This window comes from Dipodomys merriami, unplaced genomic scaffold (assembly GCF_024711535.1).
Source record: "Dipodomys merriami isolate MVZ:Mamm:240054 unplaced genomic scaffold, mDipMer1.0.p SCAF_1, whole genome shotgun sequence".
Classification (NCBI taxonomy): domain Eukaryota; kingdom Metazoa; phylum Chordata; class Mammalia; order Rodentia; family Heteromyidae; genus Dipodomys; species Dipodomys merriami.
In genome coordinates, this window is record NW_027202270.1 from 64435548 (window position 1) to 64463180 (window position 27633).

General features: G+C 35.2%; 1 protein-coding gene across 6 annotated transcripts in view; it reads right to left on the reverse strand.

Moving 5' to 3' along the window:
* Nucleotides 1-27633, reverse strand: part of Mbd5 (methyl-CpG binding domain protein 5) — a 338624-nt gene that overhangs the window by 186801 nt on the left and 124190 nt on the right. For all 6 annotated transcript variants that reach the window (XR_011372200.1, XM_070023512.1, XM_070023527.1 and 3 more), the window contains exons 2-3: nucleotides 23486-23579; nucleotides 149-264 (exon numbers count right to left, since the gene is read on the reverse strand). The gene's annotated coding sequence lies outside the window, so the exon portion shown is untranslated. The remainder of the gene's footprint in view (nucleotides 1-148; nucleotides 265-23485; nucleotides 23580-27633) is intronic.

Sequence of the window (27633 nt, forward strand, 5' to 3'; positions counted from 1 at the left end):
TATTAGCAGTGCTAAAGAAAGACAGAAACATCTATGCATATATAAATTTCTGTTAAAGACAACTACTTTTCATTGAAGCAGAGGAAAATGTACTTATTTTTACACTTAATAATAGAATAGAGGATAGCACAAATATTTCATTGCTTGCCTCCAAAAAATTGTTGACATTCTCTGTGGCCATCTGCCAAGGTGGTCATTCCTCTCTGTTAGAGATGTATCAGGATACTGTGGACTGATGAAGAAAAATATTCTGTGCTCTTGGTCCTGTTAAAAAGGAAAGAGTGGGTAAATTTACTAATTTTGGACAGATATCTTGTGTGTTTTAAAGTTCATATACAAGGAAAATTTCAGATTTTTATCAAGTCTTATTTAGAATCTAATACAAATTACTTACTAATTTTATGCCTGTGGAGAAAGTCCCATTTCAGGATACTTGGCAGACCAGAAATAATAAGGTCCAAGTGGGATGAGGAAGTGACCCAAGGCCAGGTGGATGACAGATATGAGAACGGAGAACTCACATTGTTCCCAAGCTTGCAAAATTTAAACCACAGTGTGAGAAAGAGGCAGCCTATTTGGGGAGACTTCGAAAGTGTATTTCCTTTTCTGATCAGGACTTTCAGTAATACAGTACTTAAATGGAGAGGCAATTTTGAGTCTCTGACCTGGGCAACTGCTTGGTAAGACCCTGAGCTTTCCTCCTCTCCAATATCTGGAACCCATTGCCCTTGGAGGTGAAAGACCTACTCCTAAAATTGTGGGTCTCTGGACCCACATTACAGTAACACCCAAAAATTAGAGGGAAGGAGTTTACTCTCTTAAAAGTTGCAAGCTGCAGAAGGCCCTGCTTCTATACTTTCCAAATTCTCCTTGGACTATAGCATCTTTGTTTTGGGAAGGCTTACACCTTTCCTGTGGAAGGAGTCTTGATACGTGGTGTTGAGTCCTCCTTGCCTCTTGTTCCTAGTCCCCCATACTTACCTGTTTTGGTTAGGTCTGGCCATGTCTGTACACCCTGACTTCATGTTTTGAGCCCCTTCAACTTTGAGGGCTACACTCTGGGGATCCTTTCATCTTTGAAAGTTTCACTTAGATTTTGGGGTTACTGGCTGACAGGACATGGCATCAAAGGCAGCATTCTGCCATCTTGTCTCTAGCAGATATTTAAGTCCCCTTTTTCCCCAGTGGGACAAATCAAGGAGACTTAGGATGCAAGAACTGGTCCCCTACCCCCAACATGGGACAAGACATAGCATCAGTCTTCAACACTGGGCTAAATTTGATCGTCAAAAGCCTAAAGAACGACTCAGTCATATGGCATGGCTGGTTTACATACTGCCAGACTGAATAGTCTGGCTTCAAATAGCTTTCTTAACAAAACATTTACAACTTGATATCTAGTGTAACTCCTCCAAATGGACCCGGTTCCATATATCCAGTCTTCCAGTCTCTCTCTCAGGATGGGGTCTACCAGGAGTGTTGTTAAATGTGACTGGCCTGTTCCCCGAAACCAAAGATTCTCTTGATAGTCTAGATGGTTTTTAACTCTCTTCCTCAATAGCAAGGTCTAAATCCATCTCTAACCTCCCTTCTTCCATTGCTCAGAGACCCCTTCCCAGAGACCCCTTCTTTCTCCCAACTTTCCAAAGGAATTTGCCCTTCCTTTAAGCCCTTCTTCTCCCAGTTGTCTATAGCCATCTGCCTCTCTACATGAAGATAATTCTCAATTTCTATTCCTTTTGGTTAGCATGTATCCTTTCCTAGATAAGATCTGAGCCAGGCTCTTTCAGCCAAGGCCCCTCCAGTTTATTAAGGAATTCAAAAACCCTAACAGTGCCCTTTGATTTTTCCTGGCATGACATTTGGGATGTCTTAAACATTTGTTGTACCCATGAAAAAAGATACTGAATTTGGTCACTAGATAAGGCCTAGGCTCATACTTGAAACCCTTGGAAGAGATGCTCTCCCCAGGGGGAACCCTAAATGGGATTACCAAGGAGGATTATGTAGGGCAGAGATTAAAAAAAAAATCAGATGATTCCTTGAATCTTAGAGGGCATGCATAGGGCCGTAATTAAATCTGTTAAACTCAAGATCCCAATGAAAATCCAGCCCTCCAGTCTAGGGAGGCCTTATGCAAATACATTACCCTAATCTCTGAGCTACAAGTTGGTTGGCCTAGCAGTTCTTGCTGCATTTTATCAGCCAATCCTTGTGAAACATTAGACAAAAGCTTAGGAAATTAAAACAAGCCCCTCCTCCCCAACTGTTTTTCTAGCCTTACTAAAAATAGCTTTAAAGGTCTCAAAAACAGAAGGAGGCATTGAGGACAGAAAAAAGGCTACCTGCTGAGGACTTAGCCCAGTAGTTGCCAACTCTATTCATCAGGAATGCTCAGGCTGTGTGTATTCACCCTAGTCAGGAGAAACCTCCTGCAGCTTGACTTATAGGGTTCAGGGGTACCCATGTTCTTCATCTAGCAATCCTTAAATGTTGCAAGAGATAAAAATTACCTTCTTGATACATATGAAAACTTCATATGCTGCCTTAATTACCATCTTTTAGACATATTTTTTCAGTCCTGGATCCTTCTTACAGGAATTGATGGACATCTCCTGATGGAGCTGTTTTACTCTTCAGCTTGTCTTACTCACTCTTTCCTGATACTGCCTTACTGTCTGATCTCACTCCTGAGCAGAGACATTTTATCCAAACTAGAAACTAGCTTTAAAGTCCATGGCACAGATATTACAGGGCTCAACTTTTAACTACTCCTACAACAATAAAATTTTCAAGTATCTTCGGGGTTGTTACCTCCAAAATGAAAACAAGGCCTCCAATCATCGTCTTCTAGCTACTGCTATGAATCTATGGGAGATTTTCCTTTGAATCACTCTTGTCCATAAAGTTACTAATGATGTTACAACATAGCTTCTACCCCCATACAATTCCAAGTATGTCTTAGTCCCCTAAACCTAGCTTTCACAATTTCATTCAGCTATTCAATTAGATCCCACAGTGTTCCAAGGGCCAATATACAGCCATGTGCTTAGGCAACAAATACAATAGTCAAGACACCTCTGTGACCTGACTTAGCCTGAAACATTTACAAGAAGATGAGACCTTTGCCCCACTAAAGTCAGGTTTGGTTTTGTTGGGTGTTGTGTATGTAAAAGAAACCTCACTTAAGATTACGTGATAGACAGAGAAACACAAAGATACAAGGCCAGGGAATAGGTAAGATAGAACACAGATATGAAAACCAAGGGCTATTCCCTTCCCTCACCCAAAAAATTTAAACCCTAGTTTGAGAAAGAGACAGTCAATTAATAAATTCCACAAAACAAGGAACAGACAATCAAAAATGACCTAACTAAAGACCCTCACAGTGCACTGCAGCACCTCTTTCTTTGGCTGTATCTTTTCTTGTATCAACTTTGTAATAAACTTTTGCTTCTCCTATTCTTTTTTCCTAAACAGTAATTTTGAAGATCATAATTTTGAATAGTATAAACCTTTGATATTATTGAAAACTATTCAATATGTTAAAAACAGGATTCATGGACCCTCAAGGGAATTGTGGACAGACATATTTTAGTAAAGTTGTATAAAATAGATTTCTTTTAAAGCCTACATATTACTTCATGCATTTAAATATTTTATTTGTAATGAGATTTAACAATTCAAGGCAAGTGAACATATGGGATTATTTCTGTTAATGATTTGGATGATTTAGCCAATTTATGAGACCAAGCACATTCTAAGAAACTGTTTGGGGAGCTAAGAATATAGCAGTGACAAAGTCTCTGCTTTCAAATAGTAGTGATAAAGAAAAATGCATATTACCTTATATTATATGTAAATTAAATTATATGCAAATTAAATGTACAATAAAATTAGACAATTTCATAGTATGATTAGTAAATAATGAGGCAGAAGAACTACCATAGTGAACAGGTAAGAGTTATTTAAAATATGAAGATAATGAAGGCAAAATGCTTAGAGAAAATTATGTATGATAATCTATATTAGTTTTCAAAAGTGATGTATCAACATGTGTATGAAGCCCTTCCAGACATCTATAGTGTAATAATGTAGTACAACCATCACCACAATGGCAATCAAGGTAAATGTCACTAGTAATGTAAAGTGTTTTCATTATACCAGTAATTTCATATCTATTCTAGTTAACCATATAACCTCTTTAAACATTTTTCCCTTTTTTATTTTAAATTTAAATTTTATTGTAAAGATGACACACAGAGATTACAGTTACATAAGTAATGAGTAGACTTCTTTTGAAGTGTTACCCCCCTCCCTCATTTTCTCCTACTCCTCCTCAAATTCCCTCTCCTCCAAGTACTTTCCAATGTAGTGTCTAGTGAGTATCACTGTTGAATTGGTTCACCTTTTGTCCCACTGTTTCTGTGATTCCTCTTCCCTTCCCCAAATCAGATAATCTTATTTACAAGACAAAGGGTTCAGAATTCAAACACAGTGACATCAGGGAATAAACCAAAGGAAAAAGAAAGCAAGCAGAAAGCAAGCAGAAAGCAAGCAGAAAGCAAGAAAGCAAGCAAGCAAGAAAGAAGAAAGAATAAATAGTTGCAAATGGTACAATAAACAAAAAAACACCCTTGTTTCTATTTCCTTGGAGTTCACTTCAATAAGCATCATTTTATATGGTCATATGCACATAGCTCCTGAGCCATAGTGATATTCTCCTAAGACTATCCTCCAGTGTTCTCATTGCTTAAAGTGCTGTTTAATTAATCATGCCCTATATAACCTCTTAATAATTGAGCAAATGAAGAAGACATAGGGCTTTAGACATTTGAGAAACTTGACTAAACTAGTGGTAGAATAAGCACTACACTTTGGTGTCCTCATCTATTTTATTTCTTTAGTACCACACTGTATTATAGTAAGCTGTATTGCAATATGATTTACTGCTGTGAGTGACTATGAAGTAGGACAAAGAAGCAATGTTAGGGGATTGCATTGTACTTACTGGTAACAAACTGAATATGGTTTATACTTAGGTGTTAGCTCAGGTCATAAGAACTTGGTATGAAAAAAAAACGACTTTGGTATGGTCTGACAGATTTGTTACTAGAAGAATTTAAAAAATACATTGCTAGCTGAGTGCTGGTAGCTCATGTCTGTAACCTACTTAAGAGTCTGAGATCTGATGATTGTAGTTCAAAGTCAGCCCTTGCAGGAAAGACCATGAGACTTTTATCTTTAATTAACCACCAAAAAGCTAAAAATAGAACTGTGGTTTAAGTGAGCAAAAAGTGCTCAAGAACAGCATCCAAACCCTGAGTTAATGTGTCAGGAACACACACACACACACACACACACACACACACACACACACACACACACACACACACACACACACACACACACACACACACACACACACACACACACACACACACACACACACACACACACACACACACACACACACAGTATCACTGTGGCAGATTTCTCCAGCTAGTAGATTAAACTACCTAGGAGTTGGCAAACTTCAGCTTACAAACCAAATCCAGGCTGCCACCTGTTTTTCAATAGCTTATGAGCCAATTTTTTTTTTATTTTACCTCCATAAATGGCTCAAAAATATTAAAAGAAAAATATTTCATGACACCAAAAATTACATGAAATTCAGATTTTAGTATCCATAAATAAGATTGGAATATAGCCATATTTGTTTATTTATGGTTTATCTGTAGTTGCATTCACACTACAACAGCAGAGCAAAATAGTTCTACATAGGATCTTCTGGCTTCAAAGACTATATATATACTAACTGAATTTTTTTGTGCTGGTGCATGGGCTTGAACTCAGGGGTTGGGTGCTGTCCCTGAGATCTTTTTCTCAAGGTTAGCAGTCTTTTACTTGACTGATAGCTTCATTTCTAGCATTTTGCTGATTAATAGAGATAACAGTCTCACAGAAACTCCTTCAAAAGATGACCTTCAGATCCCAGTCCTATGTACTTACCATTAAAGGCATGGGCCACTGATGTCCAGCTCTAATTGGACTTTTATAGAAAAAGCTAGCTGATCTCTGGCAGAAATTCACAGAGCTGGGTGCAGGTGGCTTACACCTGTAATCATAGCTACTCAGGAGGCTGAAATCTGAGAACCATGGTTCAAAGCCAGCCTGAGCAGAAAAGTCCCTGGGACTGTTATCTCCAATTAACTACCAGAAAGCTGGAAGTTTCACTGTGGCAAAGTGGTAGAGAACTAGGCTTCAGTGTAAAAGTTCAGGGACAGAGCCCAGGCCCTGAGTTCAAGGCCCATGACTGACATACACACACAGTTAAACGTTAATATGGTTAATATGGTAGTAAAACGTTATAATTTGGAAAAAATTGTTAACTGTATAATTATTTAAGTGTCTCTTTCCCTTAGGATGGAATGGCTGAGAGTACCCGAGGGAAAAATGGATAACTCTCTCCTTGAGGTCCAAGAATCAGGGTCTTCTATTAGCTACTCATTTATTAGCCACCATTTTGTTTTGTTATACAAGCTTAAATCTTTCTAGCCTTACATTTTAAAGTTTACTGTTATATATGTTATATCTTGTTAAAGATCATACAAAAAGGCCTCTGGTGACATTGTAAGAAGTCTGTAAATTTGCCTCAAGACAACCATCACCAATCTTGTATAAGTTACCTTCATCTAATTTAAAAGGAACATTTAGAAATCTCACATACTTTACAACTGTGTGGTCATATATACAATTTTTTTTAATTTAGAAATTTAAACCAATAATTTGGAAAGCAATATAAAGCACTTCAAAACATCATAAAAGCAGATTTTATGTTTCTTCTATTGGACCTTGAACTCAGGAATTGAGCTTGCTTGACTTGATTGCTCATGGCTGGTCCAGAAGGACTTTCTGTGGCTAACTGGAGACAGAATCTTATGGACATTTTTTTTTTATTGTTTATCTTTACACTATATACCTCTGGATGTCAGGTTTCTAAGTATCTAGAATCATAGGTATGAGCCATTAGCAGCTGGATTCTGCCTTTTATTCTATATTGTAGACATACTTCTCAATACTTAAAGAAGTACTATTTAAATTAATAACCTTTGGCCTTAGAGTCAAATTAATTATTCTCCTTCTCCTCTTTTCCACCATAAGAACTGATCATGAAGAGGAAGAGGATTTCACATAGTTTAACTGACAAGTTAAAGCAATGGAGAGTATAAGAAACAGAAGGTGGCAGCTGGTATCTCAACTACCTGTTTTTCCTGAGAATCACTGTAGAAACAGAGAACTCAGCCTTAAGGGTGCCTGTCAGCAGCAAGGGTATGGGGCCAATCAGGACTAGAGATCTAAGTCCAGGATTCAGTGATCATGTGATTTCCCCAAATAAAGATATAGAAATCCTGAAAACAAATGAACAAAAACAACACATAAATTCTGGAAATGAAAAATCCAATAATTCAAATACAAAAATTCACTTGAAGGTCTCATGAAGAGATTGCATCAGGTTGAGGAAATAATACAGAAATTAAAGAGAAGATAGAAGAAGTAGATAGAATAAAAATAAGGAAGCAAGACCCAAGACCTTTGGGAGATCAATAACAGACCAAACCTGTGAATCATGGGTTCAAAACTATGAGATATTAGCATAGCATAGAACATACATTTATTAAAATAACTTAGACATTTCCTTGATCTTTAGAGATGTCATGTAGTCATGTGGGTATAGGGGCTGTATTTTTTAAAGGGCATCTAAGAGGTAAGACTATAAAAACAATTCTGAAAACATTAAATATTCTATTAAAAAGAATATGGAAAACTGTATGAGAAACATACCAAATACCCATAAAGGAAAACCCACCAGAAGAACAGTAGAGCAATGAGGCAAGAGAAGATATTTGGGGGGAGGGAAGTCAAGAGGGGAAAAACTGGGAGAGAATGAGGAAGGAGGTGACACTATTCAAAAGGAAATACCCTCATCACATGACTCATGTAACTGTACCCCCTCTGTACATCACCTTTACAATAAATTTTTAAAAAGAGAAAAAAGTGATGGCATGAAAACAGGTAAAGAAAAAATTAAATCATCCCTATTTTCAGATATTATTTTATATTTAAAAGATCCAAAAATCTGCACCCAATCAAAAAAAATACCAAACCTCCCTCTGGGATCTGATAAAATCAACAATACAGAAGGATATAAAATATAAAATCAGTAGGTTTACTATATACCAAAAATGAAGGGGTTAAGAAACAATGTGGACTTTGTTGCTTTGTATGTCCCTCCCCCACAGTATAACCCCTGCTTTCACTATATTTGATGTCAGTATAACTTGTGGAGGAGATGGGGAAAAACCAGTTGTTTAAGGATACAGGTGGACCTGTTGCAACAATGAGAAGTACAAGTTGTCATGTCCAAAATGAGCTTTACATCGGTGCGGGGGGGGGGGGGGGAAGGGGGGGAAGGAGAAGGATTGGGATTGGGGGGAGGGGGGAGGCTGGGAAGGGATGTGAAGGGTAAACAAAGGAGGAGGCTGCAATGCTTGGTAAGAAATGTACGCATTATCCTGCCCATGTAATTGTAACTCCTCTGTACAGTATGTTCATAAATAAAATAAAATAAAATTAAAAAAAAAAACTCAAAAAAAAAAGAAACAATGTGGAAACAATTCTACTTACAATATCCTCAAAAATTATATATGTATAAACTTAGTCAAGGAAGTGAAAGATCTCTGCAATGAACACTATAAAACTTTGAGGGGAAAAAATGAAGACATCAGAAAATAGAAAGAGTTCTCATGTTCATAGATAGGCAGAACTATTATTGTAAAAATGGCTATTTTTACTGAAAGCAATCTACCTATTCAATGCAATGCAATCAAAATCCCAGTGTCAATCTTTGCAGGTTAGAAAAATTAATCCTATAGAAACAAAGAAGAGTCTGGGGCTGGGAAGGTGGCTCAGTGGTAGAACACTTGCCTTGCATACATGAGGCCCTGGGTTCAATTCCTCAGCACCATAAGCAGAAAAAAAAAGCTGGAAATGGCGCTGTGGCTCAAGTGGTAGAGCGCTAGCCTTGAGCTGAAGAGCTGAGGGACAGTGCCCAGGCCAGAGTTCAGCCCCCACGACCGGACACCTCCCCCCCCAAAAAAGAAGAGTCTGAAAAGGTAAGATAATCAGAAACAAAAAGAGTAAGACTAGAAATATAATAATATTAGACTTTAAGTTGTATGACTGAGCCATAATAACAAAAACAGCATGATTCTGGCACAAAAACCTATAAATGGAAGACAACAGAGATTCAGAAATAAATTCATTTGCATAGTTATCTGATCTTTGAGAAAGGAGACCAAAATCTTGTTTAACAAAAGCAAAAATGGAAAGAGAGAGAGAGAGACAGGCAGACAAGAGAAAGAGAAAGAGAAAGAAAAAGAAAAAGAAAAAGAGAAAGAGAAAGAGAAAAAAGAAAAAAAAAAAGGAGGGAAGAAAGGCAGGGCACTGGTGGCTCACACTTGTAATCCTAGCTACCCAGGAGGCTGAGATCTAAGGATCGTGATTCAAAGCCAGCCGGGACAGGAAAGTCCTTGAGACTATTATCTCCAATTAACCACCAGAAAACTGGAAATGGCACTGTGACTTAAGTGGTAGAGTGCTAGCCTTGAGCTGAAGAGCTGAGGCCCAGAGTTCAAGCCCCAAGACTGACAAAAGAAGATGAAGAAGACGAAAGGAAGAAAACATTGGAGAGAAAATAGCCATTTCTACTAATGGTGTTTGGAAAATTATTTTGTGTGTCTGTGAATATGTACCATCTCTTGAGCAGTTTGAATGTGATGATATAGCATGTTTGAGTATCTGAGATAAAAAAAAAAAAACAAAAAAATACCAGTCTTTTATCAATAGTATAACCATACCACTTTAAGTAAAAAAGGGCAAGTAATGTAGCAGGGTATTTGACATAGTTTGACATAAGTATTATTGTGGCTTTTCTTTCTTTTTTGAAATGAAAGTGAAATATATTATATAGTACACTTTGATCAAACAGAATGCCAGCCTTCCTAAGGATCACATCAGAATTAGAAAGTAATGAAAAATTAATGCCTTCCGTCCCTTGGTAGTGGATCAAATATTTGTATTATTGTCTTAATCTATTCCAGCAACATAATACCTTAGATATGCCATTTATAAATAACAAATGTACTGCTCACAATTGTGGAGGGTGGGAAGTCTAAGCTTAAGGTTACATCAGATTCTATGACCTGTGAGGCCTTCAATGATTGGTTTATAGCACAGGTCCTCACAAAAGAAAAGGAGAACAAATTCCTTGGTTCTTTCTATAAGGACATTGATCTTATCATGAGGGTTTTAACTTTATAATCTAATTACTTCCTCAGTACTATGGTAATCTGGGTAGGGGGTAGTAAGAATTTTGGGTGGATCAACATTTAGACAATACTAATAGGACATAAATTGAAAAATCTCATAGAAATATGTTTATACACACACACTAAAATGGTTATATGTTCAAATTCACCTATATGGACAATACTTGTGAGTTTGTGGATATAATTTAAAAATTGTGCATTTATTATAAACATCAAATGAAAAAGTTACAATATATTTATACCACTTTTGATAAAAATCACACTTGGACTTAGAAAAATTTTATTAAATATAAAAATGCTTAATTAATAACTCCCATGCAGAATCATAACTGCAGGTATTTAATTAAAATTGAATTTGGGTATCACAGAACAAAAGTACTTGTTGATATTTCATAATTCTTGGAAATATTTTGTTATTGAAAGTTTATAAAATTTCTAAGCACAATAATAACTAAAGAAAAGCCGTAAGTTAAGGAACAAAGAGTCTTTACAATTGTGGTTTGGCATGGTGCATGTGCTAGAAGGTGGTTTGAATTCGTGAGTTTGAGACAACCCTGAATAGCACAGTAAGACATTTTTCTAATTTGGGGAGGGGAAGGGAAATAACAAAATGCTGAGGGGCTGGGAAGGTGGCTCAGTTGTAGAGCACTTGCCTTGCATGCATGAAGCCTTGGATTCAATTCCTCAGCATCACATAAGCAAAGAGAAAAAAGCCAGAAGTGGTGCTGTGGCTCAAGTGGTAGAGCGCTAGCCTTGAGCTGAAGAGCTGAGGGACAGGGCCCAGGCCCAGAGTTCAGGCTCCACTACCGGACCCCCCCCCCCAAAAAAAAATGCTGAAACAAGGATACAGGTTGACCCATTGTAACAATGAGATGTATAAGACACTATGTAGAAAACGAACTTTACAATTTGGGGAGAAGAAGGGGGAGTTGGGGAGGAAAGGGATGGTAGGGGAAAAACAAAGGAGGAGGTAACAATGCTTGATAGGAAATGTACTCATTACCTTACTCATGTAACTATAACCCCTCTGCATACTATTTTTACAATAAAAACATTAAAAACATTTTCTAGCACATCAGTAAATGACTATTATAATTTTCCTAATGAGGTTGTACTCTTTGCTAAAAATAAAAGAAAAGCAAAACATATCTAAAAAAACCAAACACTCAAAAATAACCCCAAACCTAGAAACCCCAAACCAACCCCTTTCTAATAAAAGCCAACTAAACAAAAACAAAATAACAATAAGTTAAATAATGTTTACTGGCAACGCTGGGGGGAAAAGTAACATAGATAACGTAACTAAATATGTATAACAATAATTTTGCATTTAGAAAAATCATAAAATTGCTTCCAGTAATGCATATCATAGATAAAAATGAGCAGTCATATAAATTTAAGCCTGTTAAAGCAGGCATGTAAGTAAGCAAAAACAAAGTACTGTGTCCTTACTTTATGTCTTTTATTTTGCATGACACAAAATATATAAAATTAATTAGTGTGGCATAAAGGAAAGAGTTCTTTTAGGCACAATTGTCAGTTATAAATAATTCAATTAATATGCACAGAAATTAAAATATATTCAGATAACAAAGTAAATATAAATATATTTGTACGATTATCAAGACCAACCCAAGATTACATCATTTATACTCTTATAACATCATTCTTTCTGCTGTTATGGTCTTCACTTGCCTTTCCTATTCTCTAAATGCTCTTTATATCCTAAGTGTTACAGAAAACTAACTTTTCCATAAAGTGCCATCATATACAGTAATGTATTGATCTACAAATTCATATTTTATTTATTGAAGTCATTCATTCTGGCAACAAAATTCAAAGAGCAGCAAAAGATATTAAGTAAAAAATAAAAATTCTATCCCTTTTTTTCTATAAACAAGACCATCAATAACATTTGGCATGTTTCATTCTACAAATTTTATATCTTATTTTTGAAATGCTTGGCAGCATTTATATTCAGAAATTTGGGGATTTTTAGATTTTAGAAAGGCAATTTGATACACTATTAACTAACAAATTTTTAAACTTTTGAAAAATTTTATTGTCAAGGTGCTGTGCACAGGGGTTAGTTAGTTACAAAAATAAGGTAGTGAGTACATTTCTTGTTGAACTTATTACCCCATCCCTTAATCCATCTCCCCAATCTGAGTTGTACAGATCATTTCCAACATATTGCCTTGTGAGTACTGCTGTTGCACTGGTAGTGAATATTTACCTTTTGATATAAATAAAGAACAGTAATAGATTTTAGTTCATTAGGATATCAAGTGGAGTCTTAACACTTCCCCTTTAGGTTTTTACACTAAATGAATTGTCAGAAGAAGAATTTTGTGATTTCAGAGCTTTCTTTCCTCAGAATTGTAACATAGATCTGTAGAAAGTTTACCAAAGGATGAAATATACAGTTATATGCATGAAATACACAGTTATAATGATAACTTTTAATCTTACATTTATTCCTTCAGAGTGAATGAAGCACAATCTTGTTCTCAGTCACAGTGTTCAATGAACTCATGAGTGAAAGCTGTAGAAAACTGTATGTATTAGTCTCTCATTAAATAAAGGCAGTAATTTAGCACCACTAGTGAAAAGCTTCATTGTAGAGTTGTTTCTGGATTTGTGTATATTTCCTATAAGTAGCTCTTACAAAGAATTCAGAGTGATTCAGACAAGGCTGTTTAGAGAACGTGTGGTATATTCATTTGCCGTCTTAACTGCCTCTTCTATTATGCCTTGTGGTTGTATTCTGATGCATTCTATTCAGATGCATACTTTGCTACTGATTATAGCTTGTTGATTATTCACATTTTTATATATGTTTGATTAGTCCTTTGACATTTTTCAATTTACTTATTTTTTATGTTCTGTTCTGCTATTTGAATTGCTATCAAGATACTCAATTTTGTTGGTTATGCATTTGACTCTTTCCTAAGTGCTAGTTCCATGAAGTTTTTACATACTAAAAATTTCAAGCTTTTAAAAAAGCTGTAAATGTTCAGAAACATAAATAATTCATATAAACAGATTTACATATTACATTAAGGTTAAAATAAAGAATGCTTAATTTTAAATACTGTATATAATAAATACTCGGAAATGCATTTGTATCTTAAAAAATGATTATTATCTACCAGTCACTTCAATTTTATAGTTGAAATGTATCTTAAAATTTCTAGCAGCTATACAACAACAATAATAGGCCTGTTTTCCCAGAGTCACTGGATGCTTTCATATTTGCTGTCTAGAATGGATATATGAAACCATGTTCTCCAATACCTTGAAAAAAAAGAAGAATAAGCAGATATGTGTCTTATTTATACAAGCCCATTCATTAACTGTGGTATCTTTAGCTCTTTTATTTAATAAAGCACATTTCCAGTCATGACTCATACATTTCTATTCAGACTTCATGAGGCCTAAAAAATGAACATAGCAGGAGAGAACCTATAACTATCTATGGAACCAGGTCACTTTCAAATCATGATGAACTCCAGTAGGCTCTTTATGCTTTCAGGCAATCACACTACATTGCCCTAGTCCCACTCAATTTCTCATTTTCCTAGATAACATGTTATACCTTTTCCTCCTTGAGTCTTCTCCTTCGCACTCCAATGTACCAGGGATTTAGCTGATTTATGTGTAAATTTTAACCAAACATCAACTTTGTCTCATCCTTCTCAACACTATCTCGGGCCTACAAGGTGCTTAGCTCTAAATTACCTCCTCCAGCTTACTCCTTTCTCTATACTTAATTTTTGTAATGGAGTAGCTAGAATGAAGCTTTTTAAATTGCAGTCAGATTATATCATTACTATGCTAAAACAAACAAACCACTAACAAAACAAACAAAAAAAGGTCCAATGCCATACTAAAGCTATCAGCACAATTATGTTTATTGCGGCATTATTTACCATAGCTAAGATATGGGACCAACCCAGATGCCCCTCAGTAGATGAATGGATCAAGAAAATGTGGTACATATACACAATGGAATTCTATGCCTCCATCAGAAAGAATGACATTGCCCCATTTGTTAGGAAATGGAAAGACTTGGAAAAAATTATGTTAAGTGAAGTAAGCCAGGCCCAAAGAAACATAGATCCCGTGGTCTGAGACAAGTAGAAACGGTCAGATAAGTTGATGTTAGGCAAAATGAACCCCCAAATAAGGATTCAAATATTTTTTTTTCTATTGTTTCTAACATATTTATAAGATGATTTCTTTGTTGCTTTGTATGTCCCTTCCCCACGGTATAACCCCTATTTTCACTGTATTTGATGTTGGTATAATTTAGGGAGGGGGAGGAAAAAAACAAATTGTTTAAATAGGGATACAGATTGACCCATTGCAACAATGAGATGTACAAGATGCTATGTCGAAAAACGAACTTTACAACTTTGGCCGATGGGGTAGGAGGAAATGGGAAGGGATGGGATGGGGAAAGAAACGAGGAGGCAACAATGCTTGATATAAGAAACGTACTCACTACCTTGCCCACGTAATTTTAACACTTCTGTATGGTATTTTCACAGGAAAAAAAAAAATCAGAAAAAGAAGGTCCAATGGCTATCATTGGCTTTCTGCTCTCATCTCCTACCAGTAGGTGCTCAAACCATAGTGACCTCTTATTCTTTCATTCAAAGAATCTGTTATGCCACATGAGACTAATACATAATATAAACAATATGCATTTGGGCACCAGAGATTAAGTAGAAGCTGTTTTGGTACACATGACCCTTATTTATATGGATAGAGTAATCATGTGCCTCTCTCTGTGATTTTTATTTTGGGTGCTGAGTTTCAGTACATAGTTATGTTTTCTGCACCTGTATAGTATGAAGTCCATCTTCTCCATACCTGGGCTATTTTCCGTCAGTATAAGGTTAAATGTTAGTCCTGACAACAGTCATCTTTGCAATGTATCTATCTTGTTTGTTTGTTTGTTTGTTTTTTGCCAGTCCTGGGGGTTGAATTCAGGGCCTGGGCACTGTCCCTGCACTTCTTTTGCTCAAGGCTAGCATTCTACCACTTGAGCCACAGCGCCACTTGGGCTTTTTCTGTTTATGTGGTAATAAGGAATCAAACCCAGGTCTTCATGTATGCTTGGCAAGCACTCTACCACTAAGCCACATTCCCAGACCTGTTCCTATCTTTTGTGTAAATGCTTTCATTATTTCCTCTTACCTTCCTTCTATTCAAATCAGACTGATGTGTTAATTGACTGAGGAGAATGAATAAAATTTCCAAATATAGCTTTATTTCTGACTATTTTTAAACAACTTGCATTGTTTCTGTTTCCCAAGTTAATGCATCCTTTATGATGTATATACATAATCATTTTTAATGCATCCTTTATGATGTATATATACATAATCATTTTATTTCCTGTGAGGTAACCCTGCATTAATATGAAAGTGTTAATTTCATTTAATGTGGACTGAATTCCTCATGTCTGATATAAATATTTTACTTGGATTTGCCTAGTGCCTTATTTTCACTTGGATTTTTACAATTTAAAAGAGTTTTACTTACTCCAGTTGTATATATTAAGTGAATGCTCTCCAATTCAATCAGAAACTTAGTTCTTAAAAAACAGCTTGTGATTTGAGCTTAGCTATATTAATTTTTCTTTTGGTTGATTCCTCAGCACAGTATTAAATGACAATTGTGACAGGGGAATCTGACATTAAATTTTTGTATTGATAAGTCAGATACAGGCATGATTTTTTAAAATCAGTTCTTGGCCATTCTTATAGTCAAGTAATGGTATGAGATGAGTCACAGTACTGACAGTTGTAGAACAGTTTTCTTTGTCCTAAGGTGTGACTCTTCCATATGATTGAACTTGTCTTCTATTTTATTTGAGTTTGATATTTAAATGTTCATATTTTCCATTATTTTGGTTTTTAAGTATATCTATATTTATCTACACACATGTTATTATCTCTAATCATTTTATTATTTCCATTCTTTTCATTTTAATCCTTTTTATACTTTCATAAGCTCTCATAATGTGTAGCCTCTTATACTCCCTCTAGTTTCATCTTTGACATAAATCTTTCTTTCTAAAAATTGGCTGGCTTTAATAGATCCTTCCCGGTTGTTTGATGTCTTTTACTCAATTATTGCTTTTTGAATTGTGGGTTTTTCTAGTAGCAAGGCAATTACTTGATTTATTTGCTCTATTCTCTTCTTCCTCCCTCCTTATTCCTTTCCTTCCTTGATAACGAAAATAAAACAGTTTTCAACAGAATTAAGATGCAGGTTTTATCTTTACACTCTAAAATCAGTAAAAGTAGATCTTAGCTGCCCATGCAATAGGAGACACATAAGACTAGGTAAGAGCAGTAGTCTGTGGGGCCTTGCTAGCAATCACATGTATAGAAACAGAGGTGAGCTGAGCTGTCAGCAGCATCTCATTATTCCTAAACTTAGAGAAGCAGAAAAGACATATAAAAATGAACATAAGCCTTTTTGTTTGTGTATGTGTATGTCAGCACTTGGGCTTGAATTTAGGACCTTATACCTCTCTTGCTTGGAATTTTTGCTCAAGACTGTGACTAGAGTCACACCTTTAGTTCTAGCATTTTTGGTGATAATTTGGAGATAAGGGTCTCATAGACTTTTCTGCCTCAGTGGATCCCTAGATCTCAGCCTCCTGACTAGCTAGGATTACAGATGTGAGCCACCAGCACCCATCCAGATAATCCATTTTTATAGGAATCTTCTTATGCCTATTGTAGTAAAATTTACTTTTTTGGGAAGACAAAACTAGAATAATTCTGTGGACCCTCCTTTTATTATCTCCCCCCCCCCCCCACACACACACACTCCTGAAAAGAGCTATTCATGTAAACCATTCAGGACTAATAAAAAAAGAAAGTAGCATGTATAGTATAACAAATATAGATAACAAATATACTCTAGGAAAAAAAGGACAAAAAGAATAACCAAATATAAAGCCAAAAAATAATCTCTAGAAAAATGTCATCAAGTCTGGGATGTGGTCTACTGGTAGAGTGCTTACTTCTGTGGGAAGTGAAGGTAGGAGGATCCAATTTAAGGCTGGCTCTAGGCTGAGAAGCCATCTGAAAAATAACTAAAGCAAAAAGGGCTGGATTTGTTGTTCAAGTGGTATAGTGCTTGCCTCGTGAGTGCATGGTAGTTAGATTCAATCCATAGTGCCACTGATAAAAGTCAAATTACTTTGCCTTTTCATGTATTTTTGCGTATTGAATATGATATACTTTTTTTTGTAGAAAAGACTCACTGAAAATACATTATAGGAAACTGATAATAAGGACCTTCAGGGAATTTATATTGATAAACATTTCCCCTTTTATCAATTCATCAATTTGTGTTCTGAATGCCACAATTAATGGTATTAGATAATATTGAAATGTGGAATTGTATTAATATTAAAATTACCATCAAAAGCCTGTTACACTATTTGTCTTTGTGATTTCTAGTTTTTCTGTGTCAAATTGGATAGACTATACATACACAGATTACCAACTATGCAGTTAAATCTAATTTTAGTGCTGCTGTGGCATTTTTCCTCCTGTTTACTATTTCAAAAAGATACTGTTTCCTTTTTATGAAGCCTTGTATTGAGGACTGACTTTCAATAGACTGCAGCAAGGGAACTGGCCTGCTCTGTAAGAGACCCTGACCCAGAAATAGGTCATTTATAAACAAGCTGGTGCTAGGTTCCTCATAAATGTGCATTATGTAATGGGCAAGAGTGAAGGTCCTATCTTTTGTGAATATTTTTAAGATAACGTTAACGTCCACAATCCACTGATTTTAAGTAAAAAAAAAAAAAGATAATTCTGCACAATCTAAGTAAGCCTCACCCAGTTGAAAGGACTTAAGAAGAAAGTAAAGATTTTCCTCAAGAAGAAATTCTGGGGTTGAGATGTCACTCAGTGGTAGTATCACTTCCTTACTATATTCAATGCCTTGGGTTCCATCCCCAGACACACACACACACACACACACACACACACACACACACACACACACACACACACACACACACACACACACACACACACACACACACACACACACACACACACACACACACACACACACACACACACACACACACACACACACACACACACTGAAATCCTGCTTCAAGTTTGCAGCATCAGCTCCTGCCTGAGTGTTTTTATTCTGCTAGACCACCTTACAATGTCATTCTTGCTAACTCTTTCGTTCAGGCAGTAGCCCTTCAAGACTAGAAGAGAACAAAATTAGAAGCAAATTATTATGGAGTTCTGCTTTTGATTCTTCTTTGACCTGAGACAAAAGTGGACTCACATTTGCAGGGCCTTAATACTGTATAAACATCCCCATGAGTAAAGAGATTGAAAAACAGATGGGGACTAACTAAGCTTGGGTAGTAATTTTTCTGCCCTTTTTTACCAAATCACAGAGGTGGTGAGTTATAATTACCATCTTTGGGTGCTGGTGGAGTGGGGGAGTAGGAACAAGATGGTGAACCACAGGCTTAAGATATCATTTTGTTCATTTGATAAATTATCTGTAATTTTTCAGGTTGCCTGAGGCTTTTGTAGCTACCTTCTATCGTATGAGCTCAGAGGAAATGACAAAGATTATACATATTTACATGTGATCTTAGAGTAGAGCATGTTCCCAGGGGAAAAATCATTTTATAGATCAAAATATCAAGACATTTAAGGAACACAAATATTTTCAAAGAAAAACTAAGATACTGGCATATAGACTTAAAGAGGAGCATGTCAGATGTAATGGCACAAGAATGTAAAATGGGCCTTGTAAGTATGTAAAGAGACACTCAAACCCATTACTAATTAAGAAATTCACATTAAATAAATCAAGTATAGAATTATACACATTAGACTGAACACATAAGAAAATCAGATAATCTTTAGAGTTGGTAAGGTTATTGGGAATATTTACTGACCACAGTGTTTATCTGACAGAATTGGTCAAATTATGCATATATTTACTGGTGTCCAATGAGTGGTGTCCAAATGACTCAGCAACTCTCTTCCTGAGTATATAACCTAAAGAAATGGTTATAAAGTTCCAGGAGAGAAAAGTATTAGTATGTTTATACTAGTATTCTTTGTGATGAGAAGGAATTTGAAGCAATCAGGGTGGTATTCAATGGGCAAAATGGATAGTTAAGACATGGTGACTCTCAACCAGAAAATATTATGGAGCAATTAGAGGCAATGTGATCATAGCAGTACATATAGATGTTAAATCAGAAGGTTAAGTAAACTCAAACAGTAGGAAACATGAGATACCCTGTATAACACAATTTATGAACATTACAATTTTAGTACCTGAATTTAGGAGGACAAGAGACATAGGTAAAAGCAAAACCAACTAATTAGCTAAACAAATTTCAACCATGAATTATTGAAAATGAGAGACCAGTACAGCACAGTTTTTATTATTATTCTCCCTTCTCTTTTTAATTTGAAATTTTCTGAGTAAAAAATTTAAATACCTGTAAATGTAACAAGACTTACATAAAAATATAAACAAAAAGAACAGTGCAATAGATACTGTTTTAGAATATTATATGAGAATGTGGGTCAAAGCCAGAAGGATAGGAGTAGGAAATACATAAATAGGGTAAGAAGTGTTAAGAAGTGATTTTCATGGACCAGTGATGAACATATGCAATGAGCTGAGGAGTATGATTAACTATATCTTCTTGCTATTAAATGAAAACAATTTCTAGAAGTATTTGATTTAGGCTAAGAAGACAAAGACATTTCAAAAATAATTATGTAGTCATAATTCAAAAAACAATTAGATGGCTAATATTAGTAACAAGCCTATATTAGTATGGAAATAAAAACATGAAATATCATTTCAACAGAAGTTACTTGTGATAATAATACTCATCACAAAAACTGCCAAAATCACTAAGATGCTGGGTGCCGGGGTGGCTCACGCCTATAATCCTAGCTACTCAGGAGGCTGATATCTGAGGATCATGGTTCAAAGCCAGCCCGGGCTGAGAAGTCCGTGAGACTCTTTATTTACAATTAACCACTAGAAAACCAGAAGTGGCTTTAGTTTAAGAGTGCAAGGATAGCGCCCAAGCCCAGAAGTCCAGAGTTCAAGCCCCATGACTGACCCCCCCCCCCAAAAAATCACTAAGATGATAACCATATATAAAGGAGAAAGGACATTCTAAGTCTAGAAGAATAAATGAAAATAGAACAAAGGAAAAGAATTCCTGTCACAGTCTATAAATTGTTCTACTTTTTTTTTAAAGTTTTTTATTGTGAGAATACTGTACAGAGGAGGGTCACAATTACATGAACAAGGTAATGAATGTATTTCTTATCAAGTATTGTTGCCTCTTCCTTTGTTTTTTCCCTCCCATCCCTGTCCTCCCATCTCCATGACAACACTCTCCCCACCCCACCCCCAAAGTTGTAAAGTTTGTTTTTCAACATAGCATTTCTCATTGTTGCAATGGGTCCACCTGTATCCCTATTTAAACAATTTGTTTTTTCCCTTCCCCTCAACAAATTATACCAACATCAAATACAGTGAAAACAGGGGCTATACTGTGGGGGAGGGACATACAAAGCAACAAAAAAAATAACCTTATAAATATGTTAGAAACAATAAAAAGAAAAAACCACTTGTGTCCCTATCGGGGTTCATTTCTCCTAACATCATCTTAGCTGACCTTTTCTACTTATCTCAGACATATACTAGTTATTACAAATAAGGGAAACCATGGGACCTATGTTTCTTTGGGCCTGCCTTACTTCACTTAATATAATTTTTTCCAACTCTTTCCATTTCCTAACAAATGGGGCAATTTCATTCTTTCTGATGGAGGCATAGAATTCCACTGGGTATATGTACCACATTTTCTTGATTCATCCATCTACTGAGGGGCATCTGGGTTGGTTCCATATCTTAGCTATGGTAAATAATGCTGCAATAAACATAGTTGTGCTGGTAGCTTTAGTATAGTCTTGTTTGTGATTATTCAGATAAATGCCCAAAAGTGGGATTGCTGGGTCATAAGGGAGCTCTCTGTGGAGTCTTTTGAGGAAACTCCATACTACTTTCTAAAGTGGTTGAACAAGTTTACACTCCCACCAAAAATGCAGTAGGGTTCCCTTCTGGCCACATCCCCTCCAGCATCTGTTGTTATTAGATTTCTTTATTATAGCCATTCTAACTGAGGTGAGGTGGTATCACAGTGTTGTTTTGATTTGCATTTATCTTATAGCTAGAAAGGTTGAGCATTTCTTCATGTGTCTATTGGTCATCCTTCTTTCCTCTTCAGAGAACATTAGAATCCGAATAGCAAAAATGATTCTTATCAGAAAGAACAGTGCTAAAGGAATTATCAATACCAAATTTCAAACTCTACTACAAAACCATAGTAATCAAAACAGCTTGCACAAGAACAGACATCAGGAATAGAACTGAATGGAATAGAACTGAAAACTCAGAAATGAACCCACAGACTTATAACCACCTAATCTTTGCTAAGGGAGCTAAAAGAAAATAGAATGGAAGAAAGACAGCCTCTTCAGTAAATGGCAAAACTGGTTAATCACTTGTAGAAAACTACAGCTAGATCTTTATATATCATCCTGAACCAGAATCAACTCCAAATGGATCAAAGACCTCGGAGTCAAAGCAGACACCTGAAAACATTACAGGATGGAATAGGAGAAACCCTAGGTCTCCTTGGCACAGGCCAAATTTTCTTCCTTTTTAAATTTTTTTTGGGTCCAGTCATGGACCTGAACTCTGGGCTTGGGTGCTGTCCCTCAGCTCTTCAGCTCAAGGCTAGTGCTCTACCACTTGAGCCACAGCGCCACTTCCGGCTTTTTTTTTTCTTTTTGCTAATGTGGTGCTGAGGAGTTGAACCCAGGGCCTCATGCATGCAAGGCAAGCACTCTATCACTGAGCCACCTACCCAACTCCCAAAATTTTCTTAAAAGAGACCTAGAAACACACCAAATCAAAGAAAGGTTGGACAAATGGGATTGCATGAAGTTGCAGAGCTTCTGCATGGCAAAGGACATAGTTAGCAAGATCAATAGAAAGCCCATGGATTGGGAGAAGATCTTCACTAGCCATACAACGGACAAGGGTCTCATATCTGAAATATACCTGGAACTCAAAAAATTAAATCGCCCAACAACACAAATCCTCAAAGAAACAACTGCCTAATAAATAAGTGGGCTAAAGACTTACAGAGAAACTTCTTTGAAGAGGAAAGGGGGAGGGGGATGTTCTACTAGTTTATACAGTAGCAAAATGAATCATTTTGAAAGGCTATATGTAGTGTGCCTATTGAAAAAAATTATTTTTTTTTTCAGATTGAAAAAAACAGAAATGTCTGGTTTCTTTGAGCACAAATGTGAAAGGATTTGCTAAGCTAAGAGAAATCTTTAGGGAATTATGAAATAACAAAACAAGGCTTGGTATTCAGACATAATAATCCTATGGATGCAAAGAAAATGAACAGGGCTTTTTGGAGTCAGTAAGGAACAAGCTTTTAATAAGCCTAAATGCACGCAGATCAAATTTACTAAAAAGAAAAGGGTATTGTGGATGATAGCATCCATTGTTTTTATACCTTCAAATTGTATTTTATTAAGTTCTACCATAAGAACTCCTTCATGTATCCTTTATTTGCTTAACTGGTTGCCTTCATCAATAATATAATTTTTTTTTAAGTGGCAAAGCAAGGAGTTTAAAGAGATAGAAAGAGAGTATAAGGGTGGCTTTTAAGGATGGCTAAAAATTAAAATTAGTAGGGATAAAATAGGGAGGGAGGGTGAAACATTTCTGCTCCCATTCGGGAAATGGGAGATAAAGACTCCCATAATATTATTTTGAAAATAACTGATTGTTGTTAGTAAGACATGATACTCAGATAGTATGAACGAATAAAATTTTATCTGAATATGAATGAATGTGGCTGGGAAAACTAGTGATAAAAATCAAATCAAATCAAATTAGGTCACCATAGCCATTTAAATGAAATGTTTTTTGAGACTATAGTTATTACTTACCTTTAGGATCTAACTTCTAAAGATCTTGTCTGTAAACCACAAAGCCTTCAGTATCTATTTCATAAATGCAGTAATGGACATCACCAATGATCATCTAAAAAAATAAGGAAATATGAATATTTTTATACTTATTGTTTCATTTATTTTAAATATAAAAGAAAATCTTGAATTTGTGATTTCATACTAAAGAAATCATGGATTTATACTAATAAGTTTTGGCTAAGGGAAGTAAACATTTATAGAAAATGCTGCATGTCAATAAAATAATATTAATATATTCCCTTTAGAAGAACCAGAAAAATCTGTCAATACAGATTTTGATCCACGTCATCAGAGAAGCACATTCTATAGTAATGATTTTATCTGCATGTACAATTTCTATGAAAAAATTTTTAATAAATATAGTTAAAAATTTTATTTTGCTGGTCCTGGGACTTGAACTCAGGTCCTGGCCACTGTCCCTGAACTTTCTGCTCAATTTATTGCTTGTCCATTTGAGCCAGAGCTCAACTTACAGAATTTTTGGTGTTTATTTGGAAATATGAATCTCAGGGTTTTTCCTGCCTGGGTTGGTTTCAAACCTCAGTCCTTAGAGCTCAGACTCCTGGGTAGCCAAGATTATAGGTGTGAGACACCTATAATAAATAAATAGGTGCTAGTGGCGTCATGTCTATAATCCTAGCTAAAGAGGAGGCTGACATAGGAGGACCCTGGTTCAAAAGCAGCTCTGGTAGACAAAACTATGAAACTCTTATTTCCAATTAATCAGGAAATGTGAGACAGAGAGGTGTTGCTCAAATGGTAAAGTACCAGCTTTGAGCAAAACAGACAATAACAGCAGAGGTTTTTAGTTCAAGTCCCAATACTGGCACAAAAATAAATAGATAGACAAGACAGACAGACAGACAGACAGATATAGATAGATAGATAGATAGATAGATAGATAGATAGATAGATAGATAGATAGATAGATAGATATAGTTTTATGTATGTTGATTCCTGTGTCCTATATGAAGATAGCTACTACCCTAGAAATACTTTACACCAACCTATGAAAATTTAGCAGAAAAGGCTGGCTTATAGATAATGACTTCAACAAATAGGATTAATCAGGGAAATTTTGATTTTCCTAAAGAACATGAATCTGATTGTCAATGTAGTTAGGAAGATGGGATTTTTTAAATTTCTGGCTTAAAAGTGTCATTGTTTCTTTTGGTCTTTAGTGTGGATTTTTACTTCTTAGTTGTAGCTATGCATCAAAAACACTCGAGACACTTTAGAAATATATGCCTGGTGCTGGTGGATCATGCCTGCAACATTAGCTACTCAGGAGGCCGAGATTTGAGCATCAAAGTTCAAATCCAGCCTGGACAGCAAAGTCTGTGAGACTCTTAACTCCAATAAACCACTAGAAAACTAGAAGTGGTGCTGTGGCTCAAGAGGTAAAGCACTAACTAACCTTGAGCTGAAGAGCTGAGGGACAGCGCCCAGGCCCAGAGGTCAAACCCTACGACCAACCAACCCAAAACCCAGAAATATGTAAAAGCTCAATTCTTTCTTGGATACTCTGATTTAATTATTATAAAGTAGGGCCAATGCTTAGAGATTTTTTTAAAGCAAAATACTTTTGGTTGAGAAACAATCTCACAAGTATTTGGTTTAGTTTCTCCATATTAAGAGGATATTAACTTCCAAAAAGTACCACCCTTAGCTAGCTGTAAATGAAAAACACTGAGATGTTTGCTAATTTGGCTAGTAAATATGTACAAGAATTTCACAATACACATAAACATACTTCAACAACCATCTAGTATTTTAGATTACATGGATCCAAGTATAATGTAATAGGTAGTTGCAGGGAATCTCAAAACCCGTAATGCACTTAAGTAGAAGGTAGTACTTTAAAATTTAGAACTCCAGATGCTATGCTGAGAATCAGAAGAACAAGGCTAAGGTCACAGATTCCCTGTTTTACTGGCATTACTAGTGATTGTAATTATTACTATTGGACTTATAAAAATGTCCGTTGCGCATTTATGAATATCATTACTACACGGTCTTATTTGCATTTACAAATCATTTTTTGTTTGATTCTAAGAATATATTTCAAATATTAAAGATAATCCAGAGATTACCTGGTTTAGGATTGAATTTTTAACAAATAGTAAATAGGACTTAATTAATACAGGAAAACTAAAGTATTATTTGTGGGTTATATATTTTGTAAGACTTAATATCATTTTTAAGAAACTTGTGCAGTTAGATAAGAAAATAGTTGGGGTAGAAAAGAAAAAAAAAGCCTAGGTTAAATCCTGTAACAAAACTTTCACTAATTTAAAGCCTCATATTTAATAAGAAACATGCCCTAAATGACTGAAGATTAAAATGTATCAATAACTAGTGGGGCAAACTTCCATAGTATCATTTTCTTTGCATGAAGATAAACTCAAACTTTATATAAGGAAAAGTCTTAGATCATTTTTCATAGAAACACACACCCTTATAAAGCATCAAATAGGGTGTTAACATTTTCATTTTTAATTAAACAGGTCCACAAATACTATGCAATAAAAACAATATATTCATATAAACATTTAAGACCTATTCTGAAAAAGGTTTCTAATAAACAGAGGTATTAACACTTTGCTATACATAGTAAGAATGGTGACTATAGTAAGTGAATCTACAAGAAAGAAAAGGACTACAGGGTTTCTGTAAATTAAACTCAATCTACTGCTTATGAATTGGTTACATTTCCCTTATATACTCTAATAGCAATTAATGATCCACAATACAGAATATTTTAGTTATTTTTATTTTCAGTTATATCTAATTATTATTATATTATTTAAAATTATTATACTATTTATTATATATTATTAAAATGATTAGATATTAGATATTAGATATAATATTAAAATTACTATAATTAATTTTCAAAATACTATTAAATATTGCTAATGTTTGTCAAATAGGTTGCTAAAACTTCTAACTAGCTAATATTTATTGAGTTCAAGATTCTAAATAGTTTGATCCACATATGTAATAAGTTTAAAAGTATTATTATCTTCTATACCTTACAGTTAAGGAAACATAGGGAAAAAGTGACCAAGAAATTTGCAAATAACTGGTAGAACACACTTCAAACTCTAGTAGTCAACTCTGATATTTTTGGAAAGCCTCATACAGTAATTTAAAATTTCCAACACAGCTAAAAGCCTGTCTAATAAATATTTGTACTAATTTGTATTTTGTGCTCTTTACCGTTCTGTAGTTTAACAAAGAGAATTTGCAAAGAGAATGCCAGAACATTACACCTTCAACTTTTCTTTCTCCTTACAAAAATAGTGAATTCTCAGTCTCCATTTAGCATTGCATACTTTCTATTTATTTCTGTACAATTTAAATAACAAAGCCTTTGTGAGAAAGGTTTATCTTTTTTTTTTGAAAGGTTTATCTTAAAAGCCTTAGTTCCTGCTTCTGAAAGTAATATTCTTTATGTCTAATCACATGGAGATCCATTAAGGTTCAATACTAATATAAATTTGTAGCTTCAGTATGTTTTAAAATTGCCTATGAAAAAATAGCCTTCTTAAAATATTACTGTATTCTCAATTTTAAAGTATAGCAATTTGTAGAGGATAAGTCCTGAGCTATTGGACTATATCCAAATCAAGTTGTATAGATGCTTGTTTGCCTAGCATTAAATATGAAACTTTCACTGCTCATAAGATTCAATTCATTCTGATCTGATAAGCTACTTAAAAACATTGTTTTGAGTAGAAACAGATCATAGCAAGAAATTATAGAACAAAACCTCATAGTCTTTTATTTCAACAGAAATAAAACATACAAAGAATTGGAAATATTTTTAGATTCCAAATTTCTTTAGCATATCAAAAGCTGTCATCAGGCAATCCATAGATTTGTTTTCTCAACTGATTTTATAATAGATAACAATTTAGCGTGGGCAGATTCAAGTCATTGCTTAGTACTACCATTAGTATGTTTATTCCAATTTTTTAATGGAGTAACAGTTACTTTTTATGGTCTTAATGCAAGTTCTATATTTTTGTGGCTAAGAAAAGAACACTCCATTAGTAAGTTACCTAAGAGATTTTCAAAACTGAAATAGTTGGGGGCTGGGA